General features: G+C 41.3%; 1 long non-coding RNA gene across 1 annotated transcript in view; it reads left to right on the forward strand.

Moving 5' to 3' along the window:
* Nucleotides 1-243: 243 nt before the first annotated feature.
* The window catches only part of LOC141987081 (uncharacterized), a 40,274-nt gene continuing 21,631 nt past the window's right edge, over nucleotides 244-18,886 (forward strand). The window contains exon 1 of the long non-coding RNA XR_012639438.1: nucleotides 244-281. This is a non-coding gene — a long non-coding RNA (uncharacterized LOC141987081). The remainder of the gene's footprint in view (nucleotides 282-18,886) is intronic.

Here is an 18,886-nt window from a genome sequence, read left to right on the forward strand (position 1 = left end):
CAATTCTTTGTCTAGCTTGTCATAAATATAAAGGGAAGGGTAACCACCTTTCTGTATACAGTGCTATAAAATCCCTCCTGGCCAGAGGCAAAACCCTTTCACTTGTAAAGGGTTAAGAAGCTAAGATAACCTCGCTGGCACCTGACCCAAAATGACCAATGAGGGGACAAGATACTTTCAAATCTGGATGGGGGGGGGGGGACAAAGGGTTCGGTCTGTCTGTGTGATGCTTTTGCCGGGAACAGATCAGAAATGGAAGCCTTCCAACTCCTGTGAAGTTAGTAAGTAATCTAGCTAGAAAATGCATTAGATTTTCTTTTGTTTAGTGGCTGGTAAAATAAGCTGTGCTGGAGGGAATGTATATTCCCGTTTTTGTGTCTTTTTGTAACTTAAGGTTTTGCCTAGAGGGAGTCTCTATGTTTTGAATCTGATTACCCTGTAAGGTATTTACCATCCTGATTTTACAGAGGTGATTCTTTTACCTTTTCTTTAATTAAAATTCTTCTTTTAAGAACCTGATTGCTTTTTCATTGTTCTTAAGATCCAAGGGTTTGGGTCTGTGTTCACCTGTACCAATTGGTGAGGATTCTTATCAAGCCTTCCCCAGGAAAGGGGGGGTAGGGCTTGGGAGGGATATTTTGGGGGAAGACATCTCCAAGGGTTCTCTTTCCCTGTTCTTTGTTTAAGACGCTTGGTGGCGGCAGCATACTATTCAAGGACAAGGCAAAGTTTGTACCTTGGGGAAGCTTTTAACCCAAGCTGGTAAGAATAGGCTTAGGGGGTCTTTCATGCAGGTCCCCACATCTGTACCCTAGTGTTCAGAGTGGGAAATGAACCTTGACAGCTTAGGTTAGGAACCTTGATAGCTTAAGAGGGGATTGTGGGGGAAACAAATGGGAAGAAGACAATGGCTCCAGATAAGGACACCTAAGCGCGCGTGTGCAGATGCGCGCACACACACACACGACAATGAGCGAGGCTATCAGCTTTGAGGAGCTTACATCCTGTCTTTAACAGAACCTAAGCCTTGTTCTGCCAGTGCTGGGAACTAAAAGTTTACAGGGCTATGAAGAGTTACTAAGTGACCGGTCTCATGGATGATCATGAGGACTAAGCGTCTCAGAAATGGATTATCCCCCTGAGGCTGGGAGAGAGAAATAGCTTGTGAGTTAAGGGATTGGACTATGCCAGCTGTGACAAAGCTCTGTCCTTGCCTCCGTGGGTCCCACATTTCCTGGCAGTTTTCGCTAGCCTCAGAGGCTCACTGTGACCCTCCATGTGAGCCTTCTCTCTCTAGAGACAAGGTCACAGTCTATTGAGCCATTTTCATCATAAGCCAGCGAGGGATGTGAGGAGAAGTTACCCTTCCATGCACAGTCTCTGTTGTCTCTCAGTGATTAAACAGGGGGCACAGGTCGGGGGGGGGAGCCCGGACCCACCCTCTACTCTGGGCTCCACCCCAGGGACCCTAATAGTATCAGCTATGGTAGCTGACCTTTTAGAAACATGACATGTACAATTCCCTGGGCTACTTCCCCTACAGCAGCCCTCACTTCCTCAAGCTCCACTTCACCCTTACCTCAGGGCCTCCTTCCTTGTGCCTGCTATGGTGTGTACTACTCAGTCTCTCCAACAGCGCAACTTCCTCCCACAGCTCCTGACATGCACACCCACCTGACTAACTGGGAGGCTTTTAACTAGTTTCAGCCAGCCCCTGATTGGCTTCAGGTGTCCCAATCAACCTAGCATTCTCCCTGCCTTCTGGAAAGTTCTTAATTGGCCCCAGGTGTCTTAATCGACCTGGAGCAGCTGCCATTTCACTTATCCTAGTACCAGGGATTTGTTTAGCCTGGAGCCAATATATCTATCTCCCACTACTTTTTTATCGCCATCTGGCCTTGCCCCGTCACACAGCCAAATCCGAGAAACCTCAGAGGAAAGGGAGCCAGAGTTGCACAGCAGGTTAGACCTACCAGGATCCCCTTGAGGAACACTGTTAGATATCTATCTGGCAAACTAGATGTGTTTACAGTCTGTTTTTCTCTCAAATACTTTGCTTTTAGGACTTCCTTTGGTCACTGATTACCATGGTCATTCTCCCACACTTGCAGATGCTGGACATAAGTCAGACATGCTGAGATAATCAGAGTTGATGCACAGGTGACTGTAGTCCAAGGCCTGGTCTGGGTGTGGGAGAATCACATGGCTGAAGCCTGAGACCTGGAAGATGCCGTGGAAAAGACCAGGGGAGTCAGGAGTGCAGTTACCCAGATAACTGTGACAGCTTCCTCTGCAGATTGGATGCTATCCAGGGAAGAAAGTAATTACTCTTTCATGGCAAATTGGTATCTTATGCAATGGCTATTAGTTCTTCCAGCAAACTACCACAGCTAGCATAAATTCACCCCTTGTTAGACATTCTCAAGAGGCCCATGATTGCACAGACATGGAGAATGGGCCTTCTGATTCCATGAAAGGTGTTTTCTCCCAGTTCACAGTGGAAGCTCATTGGTGGGGCAGCTTATACAACATTCAAAAAGTTACACCAGCAATAAATCTAGTCGCTTCTCTTCAGTTTAGTGAAATTCACCCTGGTGCAGAGGATCAGCCCAAGGTTTATGCACCACTTAAGCTCTCAAAAATAGGACTTAAATTAGATTTCATCTCCAGGGTGAATTTCACCCACGGTGAGTAAACGCCAGTAAATTAGTGCTTAAAAATAAACGCCATATTAAACATTCTATAATAGCAAAGATAGCCATTTCTTTCTGTAGCAAAAGGAAAAACAGAACATTAAATTAGTGACCTTATTGTAAAAATCCACCCTGTATTTCTTCTCATTATCACCAACTTTCATCTCCTTTCTTTATATTATACTTCCCCAATGTATTTTTCTTCCCAGCTCCAGTTTTTTCATCTTGTATTTCCTTTCTTTGTTCTAGTTTTCTTCTTCTCCCTGTAATACTTAACAAGGCAGCAGAAGCATAGCATGTCCCTTTGAAACATATCAGTGCCTTCTTGAAGAAGCCCGGCTCATAATCAGTCCTGTGTTTCCTTAAGATAACCTTAGTGGCATGTAATTTCCTGGACTTATCTTCGCTAAGTGAATTATTCTGGCCATTTACTGGTTTTTGTGGCTTTTTCTTCAACTAGTAGCCCAATCCTGCTTTGAGTATTTGAGGCCTGATCCAAAGTCCACTGAAGTCAAGGGAAATGTTTCCATTTACTTCAAATGGCTTTGGATCAGTTCTCTAAATCAATCGGAGAAGTACTGGGCAGAGTGAGGTTAATGGCAGAATAATAACAGGAAATTTATATAGAAGTCAATTTGACTCACCAAAAGCATTACAGCAGCGGTCAGTTTTTACATCACTGTTCATTGTGAGCAGGGCAGGGGACTAGTAAACAAGCGTAGAGAGAGTCACCTAGAAGTTATAGCAGTGTTTATGCTAATATAGAATCATACAGTTCTAAGACTGTAGAGTTGAGAGGACCTCGAAAGGTCATCTAGTCCAGGCCTCTGCATTGAGGCAGGACTACGGCATCCCTGGCAGGTGTTTCTCTCATCTGTTCTTAAAATCCTCCAATGAGAGAGATTCTACAACCTCCCTTGAAGTCTATTCCAGTACTTAACTATCCTTATAGTTAGAAAGCTTTTCCTAACATTTAACCTAAATTTCCTAAATTTCCCTTGCTGCAGATTACTTCTTGTCCGACTTTTAATGGACATGGTGAACAATTGATCACCATCCTCTTTATAACAGCCCTTGACATATTAAAAGATTTACCAGGTGTGATAAATGAAAGGGGTGGAGGGGAGGCATAGCTCCCTTTTATGGACACCGAGCCAGCCAGTTAGCTATCAAATCCCTCTTAGTAGTTGTTGTCTACTTGTTTTATCTGTAAAGGATGAAAAAGTCTCCCTGCATAGGTAAAAGGAAGGGAGTGGGCACCTGACCAAAAGAGCCAATGGGAAGGCTAGAACTTTTTGAAATTGGGAAAAAAACTTCCCCTTTCTCTGTCTGTGTTGTTCTCCCAGAGAGAAGAGATAGAGCCACTGTGCTGTAAGAAGTTTGGGGCCAGGTATGAAAAATCATCTGAATTATACCTAAAAACCACTCACTTGAAACCCCCAAATATGTAAGTAGATCAGGAAATGTCTAGGAAAACAGGATTAGGTTTATTTCTTTTTATTTCTTTATGGCTTGTGGACTCCTCTGTGCTAACCCCAAATGCTTTTGTTTTGCTTGTAACCTTTAAAATGGACCTCAAGAAGGTTAATCTTGATACTTAATTCTTGTGTATGTTTTTTTAAATCTAGCAATAGCCTGAGTTTTCAAATGTATTTTCTTTCTTTTTGTTTTTAATAACATTTACCCTTTTTAAGAAGAACAGGATTGGATTGTGTGTCTTAAGAGGTTTGTGCACATGTTGTTTAATTAGCTGGTGGCAACAGCTGATTTCCGTTGTTTTCTTTCTCAGCTCTTCCGTGTGTATGTCTGTGTGTGTGTGTGTGTGTGTGTGTGTGGGCTTGAGGGTACCCCACAGGAGGGAATTCCCACGTGCGCCTTCCTGGGTTCTCAAAGGGGCTTTTGCACGTGGGTGGTGGCAGAATCTACCCATCCAAGGTCAGAGAAAAGCTGTAACCTTGGGAGTTTAATATGAGCTTGGAGTGGCCAGTATTAATTTTTAAAATCCTTGCGGGTCCACACCTTCTGCATTCGAAGTTCTAGACTGGGGAATCAACCTTGACACCAGATCCCTCCTCAGTCTTCTTTTCTCAAGACAGTTTTTTTTCTTTTAACCTTTCCTATATAGGTCGGTTTCTAAACCTTTTATCATTTTTGTTGCTCTTCTCTGGACTCTCTTCAATTTGCCCACATCATTCTTAAAATGTGGCAGCCAAAGCTGGACACAATACTCCAGCTGAGGACTCACCAGGGCTAAGTAATGCAGGAAAATTACCCTCTGTGTTTTACATACAACTGAAGATTAGACTTTTTTCACAACTGCTTCACATTGTGGGCTCATATTCAATTTGTGATCCCAGATCTTTTTCTGCAGTACTGTTGCCTAGCTGTTATTTCCCATTTTCTATTTGTGCATTTGATTTTTCCTTCCTAAATGTAGTATTTCTGTTTGTCTTTATTGGATTTCATCTAGTTGATGTCAGATTCATTCTCTATTTTTTTCAGATCATTTTGAATTCTAATTCTCTTCTCCTAAGTGCTCGCAACCCCGCCCAGTTCAGTGCTGCAGTCTGTATTCTTACGTACACCCCTTTTACAAGACTATGATAAATTTTGTACAAAGTATGCCTTGTGAGGTATCATTTGAAAACTCAATTTGCTGATCATTATTGTCCTGGTAACATGTGTGTGGCAACACTGTATATAAAGTTATAAGATTCCACTGTATAATATTATTGAGACATATTCCAAAGTCTGCAAAAAAGTCACAAACCAGTTCCTCAGAAACAAAAGGCAAACTGATGCCTCAGCTAGTTGTCAACAAGAACAAATGGACTATCACTTGGTCAAGTCGCTATTCATTGATAGGAAAAAGGGTGTGAGTGAGAAATTTATATCTTGGTAAAGAAATAGATGGAGATTCCTATTTCCACAGACTTTTTCTCCTGAACCTCAGCTGGAAATGATTTTCAAAGAAAAAGAAAACTATAAGAAAGGGGAACGGATGCCCCAAACTACTCCTCCCTTTCTCTATGCCTGCAGCATCGACACCACCAAAAGGACACAAAACTAACACTGAACTGGGGGAGGGGTTCTGGCCAAAAGGAATCCAGCCAGTAAAACTGCTGAAGCATGTGGTGAAAGAAACCTTTGCTTTGAATTCATTTAGCTTGTTCAGATGTTAGTTGTGTTTTACCTTTTATTTTCTTGTAACCAATTCTGACTTTTATGCCTCATTAACTGCAATCACTTCTAATCTATCTTTCTGTAGTTAATGAACTTGCTTTATTGTTTTATGTAAACCAGTGTGCTTGGACTGAAGTGTTTGGGAAACTGCATTTGCGATCACGGGATTTTTGCATATAATTTTCTATTAATGAAATGACGGACTCTATGAGAGCTTGTATTGTCCAGTTGAGGGCTGGGCAGTATAAGATCTATATTTCTGGGGGCATGTCTGGGACTTGAAGTTGGCTGGTGTTGCTCTGCCGGGTAATTCAAGAGTGGCTGGTCATAGCACTCATACAGTATACCTAGGAGTAATTTATATACTGGAGGCTGTGTGTGAAGAGAGCAGGAATGGTAGATCTCACAGCCAAGCAGTGTAAAAGGCACCCCAGGTTGGAGAACTCAGGGGACACAGCTGTTCAACAGTCCAGATAGTACGCTAGCTAATGTCACAGTGTTATCCACAAATTGTATAAGCATACTCTCCACTGCATTATCCAAGTCATTAATGAAAATATTCACTAGTACTGAACCCAGGACAGACACTTGAGACTGCTGTTGATTTCATTAATAAAATAAAATAATAAAGGATAATAAGAGAACAAAATTGATGACATTTTAGTGACATTTTTGTCCTATTCTTGATCAGCTATAGAGCTGATCAAAATATTTCAAGTAATCAAAAATTTGACCACTCAAAATTTAATGTTTTACTTTCCAAAAATAGGGAACATTTTCAAAATAAAGTTGAGAAATATTCCCCCTCCCACACCATCTAGCTCTTGTCATTTTAAATATTCCCAGTCACAGTATTGTACACAGCTTCTACTATAAATAAATGAAAAAAGTTGTCTTCAAACGAAAGGAAAAATTGCTTTGTTTTATATGTTAGTATAGAATTCGTCTTTTAACCTATCACTGTCTACGCGGGAACTTTGGTAGACTTAACTACACCCCTCTTGTGTGTGACCAACATAGTTAAACAGACCTGGTTTTCCAGTGAGGACCAGAACTAAGTTTCACAACACTTTGCATGATTTTTGCAACCCTTGTTTTTCCCTTAAAAATATCAGAAAGAAAAAGTGACAATAAAAATCCTCTTGCCTTAAAAAAAAATGAATTCCTTGAAATGCAGCAGTCAATATTTCTCCTGAAAAAAGTCAATATTGGAGCTGTTCCGGTAGGCTGTACTTGTCAGAGTTAGATTTCTCTATTTGGAAGTATCTGAAAGGGATACATTTTTCTTCCAATAGCTAGATACTGGCTGCCCACTCATACATACATCCACAGGTGACTTCATGCTTATAGATGTCAATCCAGATTTCAGTTTGCTGTGCAGACATTTCCTTATTCCAAACATTCCACTTAAAAAGCTAAAACTTCTTTTTCTTTTTTTTGGTTTTTAGTTTATTATTCTCATAATTATGGGTTGATCTCACCCCCCCCTCCCGCCCCCACCGCACCCCTGAGTTAATAAAACATACCCATCAACAAAAGGGAAAAGCCTGAATCTGCACAGTGAGAGATGGCTGGACCACACCACCAGAACACTATGTCTAAGAACAGCCTTGAAGAGAAAATGGAGTTGTCAAAAAAACCCACAAAAAATGATGGAACAGTTTTCTGCCAGAAAACCCGGATCTGACAAAATTTAAACGTTTCACAGGAACTATAGATTGTTGAAATGTGTGTGGGAAATAATTTAAGTGTTTCATTTCAATAAGGTCAAAATGTTGCATTTCAACTTTATCATTTAGACTTTTACATCATAGATGATTTGAAACGATGAGCTTGAAGTTAACATTTCAACATTATTAAAACGGAATGTTTCAATAAAGTCAAAGAGAAATAGTTTTGGAATATTTTGTTTCATAAAAAGTTTGAGATTGATTTTTCATCCCAGTTCAGGATGAAACCAAATTTCAGGAAATTTCATGATTTCATAGGACAGAAATCCCATTTTTCAAAACCAGTTCTACTTATATTTATAACACTGTACTCTCATATTTCAAAAGTTCATACTGAACTGACCCCAACTGTCACAAATTTTGCTAGATAGCTCAATGGCTACCAATCACCTCAGAGAGTGTCTACACTGGGAAAAAGAGGAGTGATTGAAAATGTGGTACTTGAACATGAGAGGCTTTTCTTAGCACCTAGTACGGACCAAAATAAAAAGTGATGTTTAGAACTTCTTAGCTGGTGGTTAACCATAGGGTTTGCCTTCATTGCAGACATTGTCCCCATCTATACAAGGTATAAGTGATGTTCACTTAACATGTCAGCCATCATGTTTTTAACACACCACTCATTTTCTGAGTCTAGACAAGCCCATGGAGAAGAGTGATTATTCTCCTGTAAAAGTGGCAATACATATGAATTTTTATTTGATGAGGTCAAGGGGGAACAAACTAGACAGAGCTGGATGCACTGAGGCAAATTCAGTCTTGAAAGCAAGTGCATCTCTGCTGACCTAAGTGGATTTGTGCATTTACACTAGGGGTTCTCAAACTTCATAGCACCATGACCCCCTTTGGACAACAAAATTACTACACAACACCAGGAGGGGGATGGCAAAGCTGGAGCCTGCCTGAGCCCCACTGCCCTGGGTGGGAGGTCCCAAGCCCAAGCCCCACTGCTCTGGGCAGGAGGCAAGGGGGCAAAGTTGAAGCTCAAGAGCTTCAGCCTCAGGTAGGGAGCCTGTAACCTGAGCTCTGCCACCCAGGGCTGAAGCCCTCGGGCTTTGGCTTTGGCCCCAGGCCTCAGCAAGTCTAAGCCAGCTCTGGTGACCCCATTATAATGGGGTTGCAACCCACTTCATAGATTCATAGATTCATAGATATTTAGGTCAGAAGGGACCATTATGATCATCTAGTCTGACCTCCTGCACAATGCAGGCCACAGAATTTCACCCACCACTCCTACAAAAAAAACCCTCATACCTATATCTGTGCTATTGAAGTCCTCAAATTGTGGTTTAAAGATTTCAAGGAGCAGAGAATCCTCCAGCAAGTGACCCGTGCCCCATGCTACAGAGGAAGGTGAAAAACCTCCAGGGCCTCTTCCAATCTGCCCTGGAGGAAAATTCCTTCCCGACCCCAAATATGGCAATCAGCTAAACCCTGAGCATATGGGCAAGATTCATCAGCCAGATACTACAGAAAATTCTTTCCTGGGTAACTCGGATCTCACCCCATCTAATAGCCCATCACAGGCCATTGGGCCTATTTACCATGAATATTTAATTACCAACACCATGTTATCCCATTATACCATCTCCTCCATAAACTTATCGAGTTTAATCTTAAAGCCAGATAGATCTTTTGCCCCCACTGCTTCCCTTGGAAGGCTATTCCAAAACTTCACTCCTCTGATGGTTAAAAACCTTTCTTCTAATTTCTAGTCTAAATTTCCTGGTGGCCAGTTTATATCCATTTGTTCTTGTGTCCACATTGGTACTGAGCTTAAATAATTCCTCTCCCTCTCTGGTATTTATCCCTCTGATATATTTATACAGAGCAATCATATCTCCCCTCAACCTTCTTTTAGTTAGGCTAAACAAGCCAAGCTCCCTGAGTCTCCTTTCATAAGACAAGTTTTCCATTCCTCGGATCATCCTAGTAGCCCTTCTCTGTACCTGTTCCAGTTTGAATTCATCCTTCTTAAACAAGGGAGACCAGAACTGCACGCAATATTCAAGGTGAGGTCTCACCAGTGCCTTTTATAACAGTACTAAAACCTCTTTATCCCTACTGGAAATACCTCTCCTGATGCATCCCAAGACCGCATTAGCTTTTTTCACGGCCATATCACATTGGCAGCTCATAGTCATCCTATGATCAACCAATACTCCAAGGTCCTTTTCCTCCTCCGTTACTTCTAATTGATGCGTCCCTAGCTTATAACTAAAATTCTTGTTATTAATCCCTAAATGCATGACCTTACACTTCTCACTATTAAATTTCATCCTATTACTATTACTCCAGTTTACAAGGTCATCCAGATCCTCCTGTAGGGTATCCCTGTCCTTCTTTAAATTGGCAATACCTCCCAGCTTTGTATCATCCACAAACTTTATTAGCACACTCCCACTTTTTGTGCCAAGGTCAGTAATAAAAAGATTAAATAAGATTGGTCCCAAAACCGATCCTTGAGGAACTCCACTGGTGACTTACCTCCAGCCTGACATTTCACCTTTCAGTAGGACCCGTTGTAGTCTCCCCTTTAACCAATTCCTTATCCACCTTTCAATTTTCCTATTGATCCCCATCTTATATAATTTAACTAATAATTCCCCATGTGGCACCGTATCAAACGCCTTACTAAAATCTAGGTAAATTAGATCCACTGCGTTTCCTTTGTCTACAAAATCTGTTACTTTCTCAAAGAAGGAGATCAGGTTGGTTTGGCACGATCTACCTTTTGTAAAACCATGTTGTATTTTGTCCCATTTACCATTGACTTCAATGTCCTTAACTACCTTCTCCTTTAAAAATTTTTCCAAGACCTTGCATACTACAGATGTCAAACTAACAGGCCTATAATCACATTTTTTCCCTTTCTCACTTTGGGGTCCCGACCCACAGTTTGATAACTGCTGATTTACACCTTATCTGAATTTGGTTTATTAAGACTCATGGTATGATAACAGAAAGGTTTCACTTATTTGTTTTATCATAGTGCGTAAGAGCCCTAGTCAAAGACCAGGTCTCCACTGTGCTAGGCTCTCTTCAGACAAACAACACAGTCCCTGTCTCAAAGAGCTTACAATTTAAGCACTTAATCTCTTTCCAGGGAAACTGAATATTACTACCTCCCAAAGCCTTATTTGCAATGTACATATTCAATTTTTTATAAATCCATTTCCACTCAGGCCACTCTCTTAAATCACTGTTTACTCTAAACATCCCATAATGCTGAATAATTATCAGTTATGTAGAGTGAAATTCACCCCTCTGTAGAAAAGGGCCAGAATACAGTCATTGCAAACCTCGTTTTTAGGGTTTACATTTTACATAGGTCTTGTGTGTATCCTCTCCATAGGCATGACTTTCACCCCTAAAACACAGTCTCTGTAACATCACAGGAAACCCAAAGAAATCAGCAGCATACAAGTGCAAATTGTAATTTTTCCCCTTTTAAATTCATTGTCTCATGTATCATAGAAATTGTGATTGTGGGGTTGGAGTATCTATGTAATAATCAGTATTTGTCAATCACATATTTTGTCTTGGCAACAGTCTTCAGCCACATTTACAAATCATGGATGGCCCAGGATAGTCCTCTGCCATCAACATTATGGGGGTATGCATTGTTTGTGTAAATAATAAATGGTGTTATTAAAACACATTAAAATAATAAAGTATTTAGAGCCACACTGGGAACCAGTTACTTATATAGAACAACTCCTCACTCTGAGAAGTACCACTCATTATAAAGGGCTATGAAACTAGAATCAGGGTATCAGAATCTGCCCCTTAATCTCAGCAAATATGGTGGTTTCCTCTTCTTTTCTTAATGCTAAATATCTGGGATCCTACTGTTTTCATTCTTTGTTCTGTACATTAACCTGGAGTATGTCTAAACTACCCGCCGGATTGCTCTCCCATCAACTCCTGTACTCCAGCTCTGTGAGAAGCGCAGAGAGAGTCGACGGGGGAGCAGCAGCAGTCAACTCACCGTGGTGAAGACACCACGGTAGGTCGATCTAAGTACATCGACTTCAGCTATGTTATCCACGTAGCTGAATTTACGTAACTTAGATTGATTCCCCCCCACCACATTGTAGACCAGGGCTAAGTTAGGAAAACCTTCAAATCTCTCAAGCAATTCATACACACCTGATGTCTAGAACATGTGCAGAATGCACGGATGTTTGCATGACTGCAGCCCCTTGGTTGCCCCTTAAAGGGGAGAGATGAAGTCACAGAAGATGAAGTTGAAGTGATATTATAGATATCATGAGTCATAATAAGATGTGACATTAAAAAAACCACCAAAAACAACTTTGCTGATAAAAGCTGTCAAGAAGCACAGTAAGTATAGTGACAGTAAATTAATACAACTTTGTAATATGTGTTATATTTTGATAACAGAAAGGTTGGCAAATCCATCATGTCTCAAGTTGCTGAAGTAGAAAAACTAGTTACCCTCACACCATTTATCATCACCTGCCTATCTGCTAACACCTTAAGCATCACACAAAACACTGCTCAGTGTGTAAATGTTCCTAATTTCACAGAAGGCAGCCAAGAACATTCTATTGCAAATATTTGGGAAGATAATGTAGCCATAGGTATTAGCAAATAGAAGTCTGAATATTCATCCCCTGACACCCCTCCCTACACACACTATTAAACTTGCACTATTTGGAGTAACAGTAGGTACTTCATCTATTCACGGCCACATAGTTGTACAGATTGAGAAAAAGTAGATCCATTCTTATTACTGTGAGTTTCTGCACCTTACAGAGAGAGGGGTTTATTCTGGAGTTATCTGATTCTCAACAGACAAATCAGCGACACTCCAATGAAGACAATGAGAGCTCAGACTTCATGAATAATGAGCCAGTAGGCTAAATCTGGAGGTGATGTAAATGGTGAGAGTTACACTCAGCCAAATGAGTGAGAGAAGACACATTGTTTTACCAGCTGTAATCCTGCCCTTCCTCCCTGCAGTATGTAAATTACATCAAGCCACACGCTTCTCCTTTAATGTACTACACTCATGTAATTCACACCACTTTTTAGGCCCCAGTTCAGAACACTTTACATGTGCTTAATTTTCAGCATGAGTTAAAGACCATCCCAAATTCAGCGAAACATCTAATCCCATGCTTAATTTTAAACAGGTGCTTAAATCCCACTGAAGTCCCATGCCTAACTTTGAGGCCATGTTTACACTTACTGGGGATCGATGCTGCTGTGATCGATGCAGCTGGGGGGGGGAAGGGGGGCGATTTAGCGGGTCCAATGAAGACCTGCTAAATTGACCGCAGAGTGCTCTCTGGTCAACTCCAGTACGCCAACAGAATGAAAAGATTAAGGTAAGTCGATGGGACACGCTCTCCTGTCGATGCAGCATGGTGTAGACACCACAGTAAGTTGACCTAAGCTATACCGACTTCAGCTACATTATTCACATAGCTGGAATAGCATCACTTAGGTTGATTTACCCCAGTAGTGTAGACAAGGCATTAATAACTTCTTTGCTGAATAGGGATGGCTTTAAGCATACCCCAACTCTACCTTTAAGGATTAGTCTAGCAGAAAAAATCGCCATAAATATTCAGTAACTTTGACTTATGGTTATATGCCCCCTTCATATTTACTTTGTGCAAGTGTCCTAAAGAATGAATGTTCTAAATCCTGGTGTACGCTTTATAGTGCCATAGCTACATTGTTCAAGGGTGTGAAAAAGCCACATCTGCGAAAGCCAAAGCTATGCCGACCTAAGCCAGGTGATGGTGTGGCTAGGTCAACAGAAAAAGGCTTCCATCGACCTTGCCACTGTCGCTAAGGGAGGTGAAGGAAAAACCCTGTCACTGTGCTGCTGTAGCACCCATAATGTAGAGATGGCCTAAGAGGGATTTTGCAGATCCCTATAATAGACTCACTCCCTTTCACATTAAGCCAGTCTTTATAGTGTATCTAGGGAGAGGCTCTCAAGGTATTCATCTTCCAAGAATGCTAAATAATAAGCCCCATTATTATCCTCAGATGCCTATGGAGGAATTATGGTGCCTGTGAGCTCTAATCTAGAATGAATATGATTATGGCATTCTGTACTCTTATCATTCTGAGAAGCAAAATAGAGTACCAGACAAAATGATTTCAACTGAATGCACTCAGCACCTCACAACAACTATCAGGATCAGACCTGTAATTAGTAGGCCTGAAAATGATGAGATACGATGGCACAGAGATCACAAGTGTGACAATCTGGTCCTAGATCGATTATACGTTTGTTCTTCTGCCCTTTGCAAGTACAGCTAGTCAGGAAATGGTTTTTCCATCCCACAAAAGTCTGAGATTTTGGAAATTTGTTGTGTGTCAGGACAAAGTAGAAATGTTGAGAATTTTTGCAAAGCCAAAATCCAAAAATAAGTAAATAAATGGTTCAGCTTAATCTAGACATTATCTTATAATCATTTTAAAATGTTTTGCTTCTACTTTGAAGATATAGAAATATTTTTGTATTATACTTAAATTTCTAAACATTTTGAACAAGAAAATTTGACTTGGAGATATGCCTACTACAATCAGTGAGCCTGAGAGATACAGTAGCCATGTGCCTAGATGGAAATACATCTTCACAGTCTAATCACGTTACAGACTGTGAGGGTAAGATTCTGAGCTGTGGCTCCCAAGGGCTGTCTATGGCTTGTGGGGTAAGCCAGAATGCCCACAGATCATATAGTGCAGCCATGCCTAGGCACAACCCCTACACCTGCGCTTGAAGTGGGCTACATAGAGGTGTCCATGATGGCCCAATACAATGCCTGCTCCAGGGGGATTCTCCTCCGGGTCCCTTCCAGCTCCTCTAAACCTTGAGAGTGAGGATAGGGAGTGGAATCTTAGGCCTGAGCTGCACATCAAAGTGACAAGGCAGTTCCAATATCTTTTACTGGATCAATTTTTATTGGTGAAAGAGAAGTTTTCTAGCTACACAGAGCTCTTCTTCTCATCTGGAACAAAGTACTCAAGAGTGTCCTTCAGTCAAGCTAGCTACCTCACTCAGGGCTGTGCAAAACGTAATTACATTGTGCAGGGAGTCACATTGACCCAATCCCCACTGATGACAGAGGAAGGTTGACAGAAGAATTCTTCCTCAATATGCCTACTGCTTCTCATGGGGTGGATTTACTACAGCAACAGAAAAAACCCCATCCATCACTGTAACAAGTGTCTACACTACAGTGGCGTAGCTGCAGCTGTGCCACTATAGAGCTTGTAGTGTAAACATATCTTTATATTGATTGTTCAATACTGCTGCACCTCTTAACATATATATGAGGTTTAAGTACAGTAGAAAAAACTTTGTAGATATTAACTGAAGAAAGTACATTTTCCAATGGATTTTTCAAATGAAACCAAGGCTCATTCAAATTTCATGCAAAGAATGAAGCAATTCCCTTCTAAGGAAGAAGCACAGGACTCCTACTCTATATGCATCACAGGTCATCCATTGCAGGCTCCTATTAGATTCTGGAAAAAATCATTGTTTAAATGGTTGTTTAAATCAAATGTAAACCCCGACAGACCAATATTCAACCTGAAAAAAGGGCTACTCAAAGATACACATGCTAATTACAATATATAAATCACTCTTTTCATATAATTAAGTGGTTGTAGAAAACAATCCCAAGTTGCCACATGAGTAGGTACATCATAAATCTGGATTATTAAAAAAGATTATAAATGCATAGATTTCCTAGGTGTCTTGATTAACAGAGCTTTGTTAGCACCTCTATCCTTTCTCTGATATGATAAACTGCAAAATCATGACTGCAAAGATCTTGAAGCAGCATGTGTCACAGAAAGCAGTAGAATGCTAATTTAAGTGCCCCAATTGGCAATTATATATTCAATATTTAGCAAACGGATGGGGTTGGTGAGAGATACAACTGTATCGTATTCTTGAATACGGGGGTAAAAATGTAAAAGTGCTTATCAGTTTAGGATCTTTTAAAAGACTTTAGGCTCCAAAATAAGTGGTCTGATCTTCAAAAGTGCCAAGGACCCAACGGTTCCCATAAAACTCAATGGGAACTGCTGAAGGCTCGGTACTTTAGAAGTGTCAGGACACATATTCGGGTACCTAAATTGAATGCAGAGCTGGTAGAGATGCTTATAATTAAGGTTGCCCAACACTTCCCATTATACTAAGCCCCTGTTTTCAGCTGCTTGTAACTGTGCCAAACTAACTGTTTGAGCTGAGGTTTTCCATGCTTGCTCTCTTCCTCAGGCTGAATTAATATGTTTCTGAGGCTGTCTACAGACAGTACAGACTTCTGCCGGCATAACTATGTCCGTCAGGGTGTCAAGAGGTGGGATTCCTGACTTGAGAAAACTATACCAGCAGAAGGCCCTAGTGTAGATGAAGTTATAGTAGTAAAACAGTGCTTTTGAAGGCACAGCTTGTTTTGCTTGATGGTAGTGGAATAACTTGTACCAGTAAAAGCTCAAATCTGCAGTGAAAGTGTTCTTCAAGCAAACAACATATGCTGGGTAGTTGTCATTTGAGGCTACCATAACACAAAATATATGGCAGAATGCAGGTAAAACCATGGAGCAGGAGACATACAATTCTCCTCCAAGGAGTTCAGTCACAAATTTAATTAACCATTAAAAAACAACAAAAAAAAACAAGCATCAGGATGGAAGCATGTCCTCTGGAATGGTGGTTGAAGCATGAAGAGGCATGTCTGGCACGTAAAATACCTTGTAATGCTGGCTACAAAAGTACCATGCGAACACCTGTTCTCACTTTCAGTTTCTGGAAGTGGGCATTCATGCTCCTCTCCTTCCGTCAGGAGGGCATATGGTAACATCCTTGTTTGTTTGTTCTTCTCATAAGTAACATCTCTGCTAGTTAACATCAAGGTCCATTGGACCATCCTGGTATTTGATGCTTCTTTCCCCTGCAGTTTCCCTGATAAAATATGCTTCAGGGGAGAGTGAGGTGTTTGTATTATAATAGGGGCAGTGCCAGTAATCAAAGCAAAAGCTTCAATGGCCCACACAGCAGCTAAGCATTCTCTTTCACAGATCCCAAACTGCTGCTCCATAGGGGTTAATCTTCTAGACTCATATGCTACGGGTATTAACTTTCTGTCCGTTTCTTGCTGCAATACTGCAACTAGACTTTGTTGGGTTGCTGCCAACTTAATCACAAACAGCTTGTTTATCTCTGGGAATTTCAATGCTGGAGCTTGCATCAAGGCTTGTTTTAAATGACAGAAGTCTTTTTCTTGTTCGGGCCCCCACTCCCATTTTCCTTTCTTTTTTAGTAAACACCACAAGGGTCCAGTTATAGCAGCAAAATTCCAGATGTATTTCCTTAATTAAGCCCTCCTAATATCACCCTCAATGCATGAGAATCCTCTGTCCTGGGTAAATTCATTAATGGTTTCACCTTTTGTTGATCTACCTGAATTCCTTGTTCCCCTAGGGTCACCCCCAAATAATTCACTCTCCTCTGCAGTAGTTGGGTTTTCTCTTTATTAACCTTGAAACCCGTTTCCTGGATCAGTCTCAACACTTTTTTAGTCTGCTCAGTCACCTCCTCTTCAGCATCCCCCCCACACTAATACGTCGTCTATATTGCCTCAACAAAAGGTACTCTGGGTCTCAATCCTTCTACCTGGCTTCCCCCTTTCATCATTTGCTGGCATGCTACACAGTGCTCCAGTGCATTCATAACTGTTAACGCCTCATTCTTCGCTCCTTGGTTCACCAAATTAGTAGACATTGCTAATAAATTTCAGTCCAATCCTTCAAACACATCGTTCCAAAATCCCCTCTGATTCAAATCAACTGCCATCAAAGAATCAGCTGAGACATGTCTGGAGACCTCCGCCCTGAGATGAATCAATTGTATTTCTCCAGCCAATAATCCCAATATTATTATCCTTAACAGGTAACCCCTGGGTGAATCTCCAGGCTTCCTGTAATCTGCACTGGATAACACCTTCATGGGTCTTTGACTTCTCTCTTTTCCCAACAGCATAATAAATCGTGGTATCAGCTGGTGTGCTTCCGGCTGCCTGTCCAAAGCATTTTTCATTCCATCTACTGCCTGTCTAATCTTGCCAGTGGTAGCTGCCATGATTAACTGATAAGATTCACTTATATTTAAATTTTCTGTTCCTCCTAATTCTGCCCACCGTACCAGCCATGTAGCTAAATTGTTCATATCCACTGGGCCTAATGACTTTACCATCAACTGTAAGTCTGATGAACTCACAGGAATTATTTGGGTCTCCTCTGCCTGTATCTCCCCTGCTGCATCCTTAATGGTTGATCTCCGTTCTATCTTTCTGGCTTTGGCTCTCCCGGCCAGTTTCTTATCTCTTCCCGCAACTTAGTATAAAGCCCCTCTCGAGGTTGGCCAAATTCCCTTTGCTCTTGACCCCCTCGCAGATTCTCTCCATACCCAGGGCCGGCTCCAGGCACCAGCGTCCCAAGCAGGTGCTTGGGGTGGCAGTTCGAAAGGGGAGGCAGTTCCTCCGGCCACGGTGGCAATTCGACGGCAGCTTTTCTGTTCTGCCCACCGCCGCGGCAAATTGGTGGCAGCTTCTTCCTTTTGCTGTCCGTGGCGGCAGTTTTTTTCATTGCTTGGGGCGGCAAAAATTGTAGAGCCAGCCTTGTGCATGCCAGATATTATTGGAATCCAAATCCAAATCTCTCTCTTTTTGACACACGGCCAAACCTTGCAGCTTCTGTATTTTCACTTGCTTTTTCAATGCTGCTAGAGTTTTCTGGCACCAACTGTCAGAAACGCTTGCAATCTCCTCTTCCTTTTCCTTAGTAAAATCTCAAATTAACTGTTTCATTCCTATCACTTGACGGTCTAATTTATCTTTGTCTGCTTTAATCTTTTCCCAGTCCATCATTCTTTTCTCCATTTCCCTGTTTTGTTCCTCCATTTGTTTTGAGTTTGCATTATATGTGTCTGTCTCACTTCCCATTCCAGATTTTCCTAGCAAGTTTTAAAATTCTCTTGTAATGTTTGGTTTCAGAGTAGCAGCCGTGTTAGTCTGTATCCGCAAAAAGAAAAGGAGGTCTTGTGGCACCTTAGAGACTAACAAATTTATTTGAGCATAAGCTTTCGCGAGCTACAGTTCACTTCATCGGATGCTGTAGCTCATGAAAGCTTATGCTCAAATAAATTTGTTAGTCTCTAAGGTGCCACAAGTCCTCCTTTTCTTCTTGTAATGTTTGTAACTCTGCACAGACTTCCCCCTT

Source organism: Natator depressus, chromosome 5, assembly GCF_965152275.1.
Source record: "Natator depressus isolate rNatDep1 chromosome 5, rNatDep2.hap1, whole genome shotgun sequence".
NCBI classification, from domain to species: Eukaryota; Metazoa; Chordata; order Testudines; family Cheloniidae; genus Natator; species Natator depressus.